General features: G+C 31.6%; 1 pseudogene; it reads left to right on the top strand.

Annotated features, from left to right (window-relative positions):
- The first annotated feature begins 238 nt into the window (after nucleotides 1-238).
- Nucleotides 239-3,153, top strand: LOC143230077 (retinol dehydrogenase 11 pseudogene; annotated as a pseudogene).
- The last annotated feature ends 8,090 nt before the right edge of the window (nucleotides 3,154-11,243 follow it).

Here is an 11,243-nt window from a genome sequence, read left to right as displayed (position 1 = left end):
TATTCATTATTTGTCCAGTTTCCCTAATTAAAATTAGACAGGTCATCACGCCATTTATGGCTTAGTAGAAATTATTTGTTACCCGTGATAAGCTCATATTTTCCTAGGGTAAAACATATTACTTTTTCTTGCAACGCTCACGTGATATAATTATATGCAAAATGTCTACATACGATTAGCCAGTTTCTGTCACAGTGTATACGTTATCAATCTTAGAAGCTAACGGAAACCAGTCATTATCGTGTATTAGGAGTCCAAAAGTACAATACTCTTTGTCAGCTTGTGACACTGAGAAGTGAATGATGTAACAAGCTGGAGATAAAAACTAGGGCGAGTTTACTGGGGCGTCTTTTACAGAAAGCTCATTCGATATAGATCATTACGAATCATTGAACGTAGACATTTTGAAAATGACGCACGATGCACTTATTTATATATCTTGCATTTCGGTATATGGAATATTGGGATTAATCTTATTCAAAGGTTGGTCTAATATATTTTTTGCCATCCTTGTTTTGTTGGTGTTGTTCAAACTATATTTAAAGTTTTCAACTGGTATATGTATTAGCAAGATTGATCTTACTGGGAAGACAGCCATTGTAACTGGAGCTAACACTGGTATTGGAAAAGAAACGGCTCGAGATCTCGCGAAGCGAAATGCTCGGGTGATTCTCGCGTGCAGAAATACGGAACGAGGAAACCTTGCAGCTGATGAGATCATTTGCTCGACTGGAAACAAGCAAGTTATCGTAAGGAAAATTGACCTGAGTTCTTTAACATCGGTAAGGCAGTTTGTGGAAAATTTCAAAAACGAAGAGTCTCGTCTTGATATCTTGATTAATAACGCTGGAATGCTTGCAGAAAGAGGACGTAAAATCATTGTAGAGGGATTAGAAGAACAGTTTGCCTCAAACCATTTTGGACATTTTCTTTTAACTAATCTTCTTCTAGACCTTTTGAAGAAAAGCGCCCCCTCTCGGGTAGTAGTATTATCTTCTATAGCTTACAAGTGGGGTAAGATAGAATTCGATAATTTAAATATGGAGAAACGTGTGGATGAACCATTTACTGTGTATTGTAACACTAAACTTGCAAATGTTCTATTTACAAAGGAACTGAGTCACCGTCTTCAAGGAACTGGTATCACGGTGAACTGTGTACACCCAGGTGCTGTTAAAACTGATATAGCAAGAAAAATGAATCCTTTAATGTATCTTCTTACATTGCCCTTTGCATTCTTCATAAAAAATAGTCTCGAGGGGGCACAAACATCAATCTACGTAGCAGTATCAGAACATTTGACGACTGTTAGTGGAAAATATTTCGCAGATTGTCAAGAAGTCCCTCTAGAACCCATTTCTGAAGACGAAGGTTTGGCAAAAAAACTATGGGAAGTCAGTGAAAAGTTAACAAACTTGTAGCACTGTTATGAGGTTTCTACCCTTTACCTACTCGTTAGAAATTGTCTATTACAGTCAGAACTTTATGTGTTTCATCTGTTCTAGAAGAATGATTGATAAAAGTTAAATTAGTATTGGGTTTAAACATAATATTAAATTGAAAGTAATGTAGTTTCTGTTATTAACACCAGTAAGGGTGCATTAGATACCCCCAGTAGTGCAACAGTATGTCTGCGGACTTTGCTAGAAGCGGGGTTTCGCTACCACTGGCGGGCAGAGTCTATTATGTGATTTTGTGCTTAATTACAAACAAACTTCGACATTAAAACTAAGTGGTTTTATATGGTGTATGTAATAACTTAACAGATGTTGCCAGATACAACCGGTCTATTTATAAACTAAATAAGGTTAAGATAATAATAATAACCTTGTTAGTTTCTGTTGTCCTACTCATAAATAACATTAACATTTGTCTTGAGGTACTTATGTTAAAAAATAAATTAACGACTTTATTAACTTTCAATGGGCTAGTTTCGGTAAGATAACTAGTAAAGGAAGGAATACTTCAGACAAACAACTATTCCAATAAGGCACATTGATTGGACATGTCCTATTGGAGTAACTGGTTTTCGTAATTATTACTTTATTTACTAGTTACCGACAATCTCCCCTTGTCTACTGGTTTACAACTGTATTCAAAACCCTGATGATGGTAACTGTCGACTGAACAACTGATAACTATTATTTTTTATTGTGTCAAACGTTCCTTTGTAAAACAATCACTTATAAACCGAATGTTTCTGTTTCAATTATTACATCTATTGTGTTCTGATATTTATCGGATCCAGGATAATGTCTCACCTCCATGATTACTGACTCATTTTTAAAAGTAAAATAAATTTTTATGTTCCATTCTTATTTATAAATACAGAGTTTTTTACAAAATTTGGTGGTATTTTATCAAGCATAAAATCCATACTTTGTGAAAAATTACAAGACTTAAATGCGGTGATCAAATAAAATCGACCACCAGGATTTCTCTAATTTTTTTTTGAGCGATGTTTCATTTGCGGGCAATTGTTCTAAGTTTCTGTTTAAATAAATTGAATCGTCATAGTTTCTTTTTATGTGTTTAGACAAAATTGTTTCTTTCACACGTGTGTATTTTGTATTTTCTAAACATTTTTTAAAAATTTTAGTCTCTTGTATTCGATTTAAAATTTTAATTGACAACTGTTTTATTGAAATAGAAGGAATTATTTGTAATGATACCTCAATTTTGTGTAACAAAGTACCGAATGTTTTGAAACAATGTGTAATTTCTCATCTTGAAAAATATAAGCTATAATTATCATATTGCCTACCTAATTAAATTCTCACTTTAAAACAAACAAACTTTCAAGATGTATTTTGAAAAAGTAATAAAAAATAAATAAAAAGGTAGACTACATAAAAACTATTTGAGTGAGACATTGCCCGTATACCGATGTTTACCTGCACATTATTGTAATAAATAAAAAGGTAGACCACATAAAAACTATTTGAGTGAGACATTGCCCGTATACCGATGTTTACCTGCACATTATTGTAATAAATAAAAAGGTAGACCACATAAAAACTATTTGAGTGAGACATTGCCCGTATACCGATGTTTACCTGCACATTATTGTAATAAATAAAAAGGTAGACTACATAAAAACTATTTGAGTGGGACATTGCCCGTATACCGATGTTTACCTGCACATTATTGTAAATTTATAAGAATGTGTTGAAAACACCAAGTGAACTGACTGGTAATTATGAAGTTAAAATGTGTATGTGGTTGAGAACGAAAATAATTTATTTTACAACATAAAGAAAACCAATAATAAAAGTTGTATAAACTTACATAAAAAACAAGTTTTTGATCAATTGGTATAAATATTTCTTTTCCTTTAATTACTTTTTAATGTTACTGTGTTTTCCCTAATTCAGTTGAATATAATATCAAGATGATGATGGGATATTTCAAAGAAAAAGTGTGCTTGTTTTGAATTTCGCACAAAGCTACTCGAGGGCTATCCGCCTTAGCCGTCCCTAATTTAGCAGTGTAAGACCAGAGGGAAGGCAACTAGTCGTCACCACCCACCGCCAACTCTTGGAATACTCTCTTACGAACAATTAGTGGGATTGACCGTTACATTATAAAGTCCCGACGGCTGACAGGCGACCATATTTGGTGTGCCCGGACTTCGAACCCGAGAATTTCGAATTACGAATCGAACGCTTTAACTGACCTGTCCCTGTCGCGCACGATAAAGAAAGATGAATCAAGTCAAATTTAAAATTTTTATATCGTGGAATTACGTGTGTTAATTACATTAAATAACATGTGTTAATTACATTAAATTACGTGTGTTAATTGCATTAAATTACATGTGTTAATTACATTAAATTACGTGTGTTAAGTACATTAAATTACGTGTGTTAATTACATTAAATTACATGTGTTAATTACATTAAATGATTTCAATGTTAAAACTTACAATTTTTCAAAACAACAATTATTTTTACACAGTTCTAGAGATGAGACTGTTTTCAGTCACAACATTATAATAAAATACAAAACGTTTACTGTACAGGATAAGAAATAATAAAAACCCGACTAGAATGGAACAACTGTTTCATGGAGTCTACATATTTCGACGAATATTACTGCGTCATCTTTTGAAATCTTCAACAGTTTAAAGGAACAAGATATTGGTACTTATAACTCCGATAAAAGTGGACAAAATATAAAGTTGTAGAAATGTTAAAAAAAAGAATCAAATAAGAACATAAATTTTAAACTCATTAAATAAAATTCATGAAACAATTAAAATCAAAATGAGTTGATTAATTCAAAGATTACACGATGATAATTATGTCGTGCGAAGAGGAAGTATGGATAAGAAGAAGTGTTATAACTGAATCTGTCTATAGGACAGTTATATTAACAAATAATGAACCTGTGTATAGGACAATTATATTAACAAATAATGAACCTGTGTATAGGACAATTATATTAACAAATAATGAACCTGTGTATAGGACAATTATATTAACAAATAATGAACCTGTGTATAGGACAATTATATTAACAAATAATGAACCTGTGTATAGGACAATTAAATCAATAAATGTTGAACCTGTGTAGAGGACAATTACATTAACATATACAGAACCTTGGCGTGAGACCATACTATTAACATATACAGAACCTGTGTAGAGGACAATTATATTAACATATACAGAACCTTGGCGTGAGACCATACTATTAACATATACAGAACCTTGGCGTGAGACCATACTATTAACATATACAGAACCTGTGTAGAGGACAATTATATTAACATATACAGAACCTGGGCGTGAGACCATACTATTAACATTTACTGAACTGAACTGTTTATAGAACCATTATATGAACATGTACAGAACCTGGGCGTGAGACCATACTATTAACATTTACTGAATTGAACTGTTTATAGAACCATTATATGAACATATACTGGAGATGGGTATAAGACCATTAAATTAACATAGTAAACCGATGTATACGACCATTATAATAAGATCTACTGAACATGTGTATCGGGCTAGTTATTTATATATATTGAACGTGTGTGTCGGGCCTTTATATTAACATACACTGAACCTGTGTATAAAACCATTATAATGACATATACTGAACCTGTGTATAAAACCATTATAATGACATATACTGAACCTGTGTATAAAACCATTATAATAACATATACTGAACCTGTGTATAAAACCATTATAATAACATATACTGAACCTGTGTATAAATCCATTATATTAACATATACCGAACGTGTGTATAAAGTCATAATATTAAGATATACTGAGCCTTTGGATACAACACGTATATCAACATATACTGAATTTTTGTGTGAGTCTATTATCTTAACATATACTGGACTAGTGTATGAGGCCATTGTAGTAACATACACTGAACCTGTGTATAAAACCATTATAATAACATATACTGAACCTGTGTATAAAACCATTATAATAACATACACCGAACGTGTGTATAAAACCATTATAATAACATACACTGAACCTGTGTACAAGTCCATTATAATAACATACACTGAACCTGTGTACAAGTCTATTATCTTAACATATACTGAACCTGTGTATAAAACCATTATATTAACATACACTGAACCTGTGTACAAGTCCATTATAATAACATACACTGAACCTGTGTACAAGTCCATTATATTAACATATACTGAACCTGTGTATACAACCATTATAATAACATACACTGAACCTGTGTATAAATCCATTATAATAATATACACTGAACCTGTGTATAAAACCATTATAATAACATACACTGAACCTGTGTACAAGTCCATTATATTAACATACACTGAACCTGTGTATAAATCCATTATATTAACATATACCGAACGTGTGTATAAAACCATTATAATAACATATACTGAACCTGTGTACAAGTCCATTATATTAACATATACTGAACCTGTGTATAAGTCCATTATAATGACATACACTGAACCTGTGTACAAGTCCATTATATTAACATATACCGAACGTGTGTATAAAACCATTATAATAACATATACTGAACCTGTGTACAAGTCCATTATATTAACATATACTGAACCTGTGTATAAGTCCATTATAATAACATATACTGAACCTGTGTACAAGTCCATTATATTAACATATACCGAACGTGTGTATAAAGTCATAATATTAAGATATACTGAGCCTTTGGATACAACACGTATATCAACATATACTGAATTTTTGTGTGAGTCTATTATCTTAACATATACTGGACTAGTGTATGAGGCCATTGTAGTAACATACCGAACCGATGTATACGACCATTATATTAACGACTTCTCAACCTTCTGTGAGATCGTGCTATTGTCATATACTGAACGTGGGTATAAGATCATTATATTAACATATACTGACATTGTGAAAAAGACCATTATTTTAACATATACTGAACCTCTTCAAAGAACCATTATATTAACCTATTCTGAACCTGTGTATAAATCTATTATATTACATATATATATAACCATTATATTAATATATACTGAACCTTTGTACAAGACAATTATATTAGCATGTACTGAACCACCGTATAAGACAATTATATTAAAATATACTAAACCTGTCTGATAGACCTTTATATTAACTTATACTCACTCTGTGTAAAAGACCATTATATTAACATATACTGAACCTGTTTATAATACCATTATATTAACATATACTGAACCTGTTTATAATACCATTATATTAACATATACTGAACCTGTTTATAATACCATTATATTTAACATATACTGAACCTGTTTATAATACCATTATATTAACATATACTGAACCTGTTTATAATACCATTATATTAACATATACTGAACCTGTTTATAATACCATTATATTTAACATATACTGATCCTGTTTATAGTACCATTATGTTAACATATACGGAACCTGTTTATGAGACGATACTGTTGATATATATTGAACCTTGGTATAACACTATTATACTAAAACATACTGAACCTGTGTATAAGAACATTATTTTATGATATATCGAACGGGTGTAAATTCAGGTGCCAAAACACATGTGACAAAATTACGAGACGTTTCTTTTGGCTAAAAATTAGGAACGATGTTTGTGAAACACGTCAGAGATGTCAATTCGTTGGAAAACCTAACAAGAATTCCCGTTGCTCGAGAACACCTCAATAATGTTATTATTGATTGTGTTAAGAAAGATAAAATTTGTATTTAGCGCTTTCAGGTACTACGTACAGGAGATAAATATGAATGACAATTATAAACAATGTTGAAAGTGACCCCTGTTGGCATCAATACAGGCCTGGATCCTTCGTATTTTGTTTCTAAACACCGCTATCAGTTGCTGGCTTGAAAGACTGAATAAAATATAATTACAAAACTGTACAGTGACTTTCCGAACACCCTGTATATTTATTTTAATATCTATGTTTGTTTCAGTTTAATATATAGATTTAGAAATGCTTGTGATGTATATTCTTAAATGTGTGTTGTGTAAGTCCCGTCTGTTCCCTGAATTTGTAAACGATTCTCAAACGTGCTAAATGTGTATGTAAAACATTAGTGATTGCCAGGTGAATCTCGCCTAATGAATATGAAAGGTAACAGTATTAAAAAACTGTAGTAAAATATTGTTGAATTATTGAGGCAAAAACAAATATATAATGGATTCAATAAAGAAACTCAAAACGAAATTATTAAAATATTCTGAGATAAATATAAGAATGTATTAAATAAATATAAATAACTAAAAATTAATGAAAAGTTCCTGACAGTTTCTGATAAGTGTTTTTAATTACTGATAAAATCATTTAAACAGCTTGGCATTACCTTATGCAGATGAACACCTTATCACCTACAAAGGCTTAATTAGAGACTGTAAACTGGTATTTATATTGGACTTAATGGTTGGTGGTTTGGAGTTATATTAGTTAGTTTAGATACCTGGTTGGGCCCTTTTATACTAGTATAATTTGTCTACTGGACTACTAATTAATGCTTTACTACCGTACTGGGGGCTGGAATGCCAACATAAGGAGGTAAGCCTATTTTACTTACCCCTAGTGGTAAGACCTTGTTATTTTCATTTTCTTCTTCTTCTTTACTTTGGAGATCAGTAACCTACCCACAACTGTATAGAGGTAGTGAAGAACTATTTAGATGTGGGACGTTGTGGGTTTGAGCACCCACATCTCGCTCTCTTAATTTCTATTTCTTTAGATTATTTTATTATGTATGAATTTCTTCATGTGAGACTGGCGAGAAGAGATTAAGACTAAGTAAACAGTGTATCCCCGGCGCATTGTGGGTCCTACATAAGCAATTACCTTCAAAACCTAGGATACATTTGTATGAAGCTCATTATAGCCTGTACCTTGAGGATTCTTTTGATTGGTACAGAATTTTTTATTTTTGTTCGGGCTTATTTTTGTTTATTACAAATATATGCTATACAATATATTAATGATATAAATGTAAGCTAATGAGTTATCGATAAGTTTATGCATATAAAAGGTCATAAATGAAAGATTATGCTATACAAATTAAATATAGAACTGTTTGTTTGAAGTTAAGCACACAGACACACAATATCTGCGTCTATAAGCCACGACTATCTAAACCTGTTTCTAGCATTGTAAGTCCACAGAAATATAAAATTTAAAGCCATAATCATATTATATATTAAATCTTTTAGTAACACCATCTGCATATAGGAACATTAATCCTTTTTTATATATAACAAATATAACATAATTTATCAATCACAAATATCATTTGAAACTGAAAAAAGTTGAAATATTTACCTAGCCCTATGGAATTATATAATAACAGAATTGCATTAAAGAGACACCATCCACCATTGTAACACTACGTTGTTACGGTTTGTTTCTGTCTCATTCAGCCATTGTTTAAGTAAGATATGTTAACATATACCTGCATAGAATATATTGGGGTTTTATATAAGTGAAAATATAACCTATTTAAAAATGTAAAATATTCCACAATATCTCAACTCTTATTTTATAATAGAGTAAAATACAACTTATCTCTGTAAGTGATACTGTGTTCTTACCTTCAATCAGCAGACGATTTGAAATGACTCCAAAAGTGGAAACTATATATTTAGTGTAATAACATTGGGTGATCCATCTTGACATTTCTTCGTGTGGTGATGACGTCACCTCGCTTCTGTATTCACGTCCTCTTGCATTGGTGACATGATTTTTTCACGCCCCTTGACAACATCCTCGATTCGGGGAAAACATCTACTGATGTCAAAGATTACGTAATAATTATATTAAATTTGATTATAACTCGAACATGTATATTAATTAATTTCGTTTTGCATATCATAAACATATCCATCATTGAAGTAACGTATTAATACTTAATTAAATTTGCATGTCACTATATATCAATCATCTGATTAATTAATCTTCAATTAGTAAACAGTTAATTACATATTGTCAGGGTTTAAACAATATATGTGGAATGAGAACTCTTCTACAGTAGGTGTCTGTGATTTATTGAAAATAACTTTGAACAATAAACGGACACCACACACTCCACTTGTCTTAAAATAATAAAAATCAAAACAAGTTAAAGGTGAATTTTACAGAAAAAAGAATACTTTGCAGTCCAAAGAACTACTTATACTGATTAATTTTGCAGGTTCACATGTTTTATAAAAAAATGTCCTAATAAATGAAACATAGAACTTTATGTAGAAAGAGCCCTTTCCGAGCGGCAATCCGAACGTTTTAGTTTTTACGTTTGCTGCTAGAAAAAGTACTGTGACGTAATAATTGCCATATAAACCGCCAACGCCAACGCGTGGAATGTAAATAAACATGGCCAGTGCATATGGAGAAACAGAGGTGGAGTCTGTTTTGACTTTGTGTTCTGAACAGTGTGAAGTAGCGCCATATCAATTCGAACCTACTTTGAACAAACATACAACAGTTACTTTGACACAGATCTGACAAGTTCTAGTGGTGAGAACAGTTCCACGAGCGAGAGTAGCAGAACTGTGAGTGATACTGATAGCGCCCAGGCCGGTTGCAAGTCGGTCATACCTCCAGTGGAAGAACGGTAAGCCTAAGTCATGACAAAAAATATGGTTTGAATTATTTCACGTGCAATTTTAAGCATCTCGAAATCTGTCTGGTGTTTATAAATTATTGGTATCAAAGATTGGGTTTTATTTGTTAACATAGATAACATAATTAAAAAATTCATACTCCTCAGTCTCACTGTTTTCATCCATTGTCCATTCAGGATCAGCACCTTCATCATCACTCATATGAACATCATCAGCATCTGTCACTTGTGATACAGAGGACTTCTTAGTAGCAGGTGATGATTCTGCAAAAATCAGTGAAAGAATTACATGTATATGAACAATGTACTGTTTACCAGCAATAGTTTATAATAAATAATCAAAATAATATTAACAAGACTAATCTGACTGTTGAATATTGTTAAATCATGAATGAAAATGTCATATTCAAACTAACTTACCAGCACCACAAGCACAATATATTGTTGGAAGATTTTCTGTCTGGGTAACTACAGTATTCAAGCCAGATGGGAATACCTGTACACCTCTGGAAACAGAATACCAGACAGTCTGTGTCCCTCTTGGAATACTTGGGATAGGCTAAAACAATAGGTTTTTATTTAGGTGTTGAAATAATAACATTCTTTCACGATTAGATTCAACTTAATGCCAATAAAATTATACATCAATTATTACAACTTATGAATGTTTAATCTAACAATCATGATCTACTTACAAGAGTCTGAACAGACAGACATCAGTCAGCTCTAGAGTCTTGGCAGTCATCATCAGGGGTGGGCTGAATCACAACTTCCTCTACAGAAGTAGGCACCTGTCATCAGCAGCACTTTCCTCTAAACGCTGAAGAAATAATATTATATATTAAAACAACATGCTTTATGAGGATTATGAGATTTACATTTAATATGACAATGTGAAAGTACTGTGTTAAGATTAATTTTATTATGATGAGTTATGGAAATATGTTATGGAGTTTATATTTGATTTTTTACAAGTCTACACTTTTTAAAAAAAATACATAACATGTACTTGATTACTTCAACATGTTCAAGACATAGTCTTATTTCAATTTATCTTGAAATGTTAAATTTGAAAAATGGTATTCTTCAATCTTTTCCATATTTAAAAATGATAAACAT

The sequence above is a fragment of the Tachypleus tridentatus genome, chromosome 10 (assembly GCF_004210375.1).
Source record: "Tachypleus tridentatus isolate NWPU-2018 chromosome 10, ASM421037v1, whole genome shotgun sequence".
Classification (NCBI taxonomy): Eukaryota; Metazoa; Arthropoda; class Merostomata; order Xiphosura; family Limulidae; genus Tachypleus; species Tachypleus tridentatus.
This window is presented reverse-complemented; position numbering and strand designations above follow the sequence as displayed.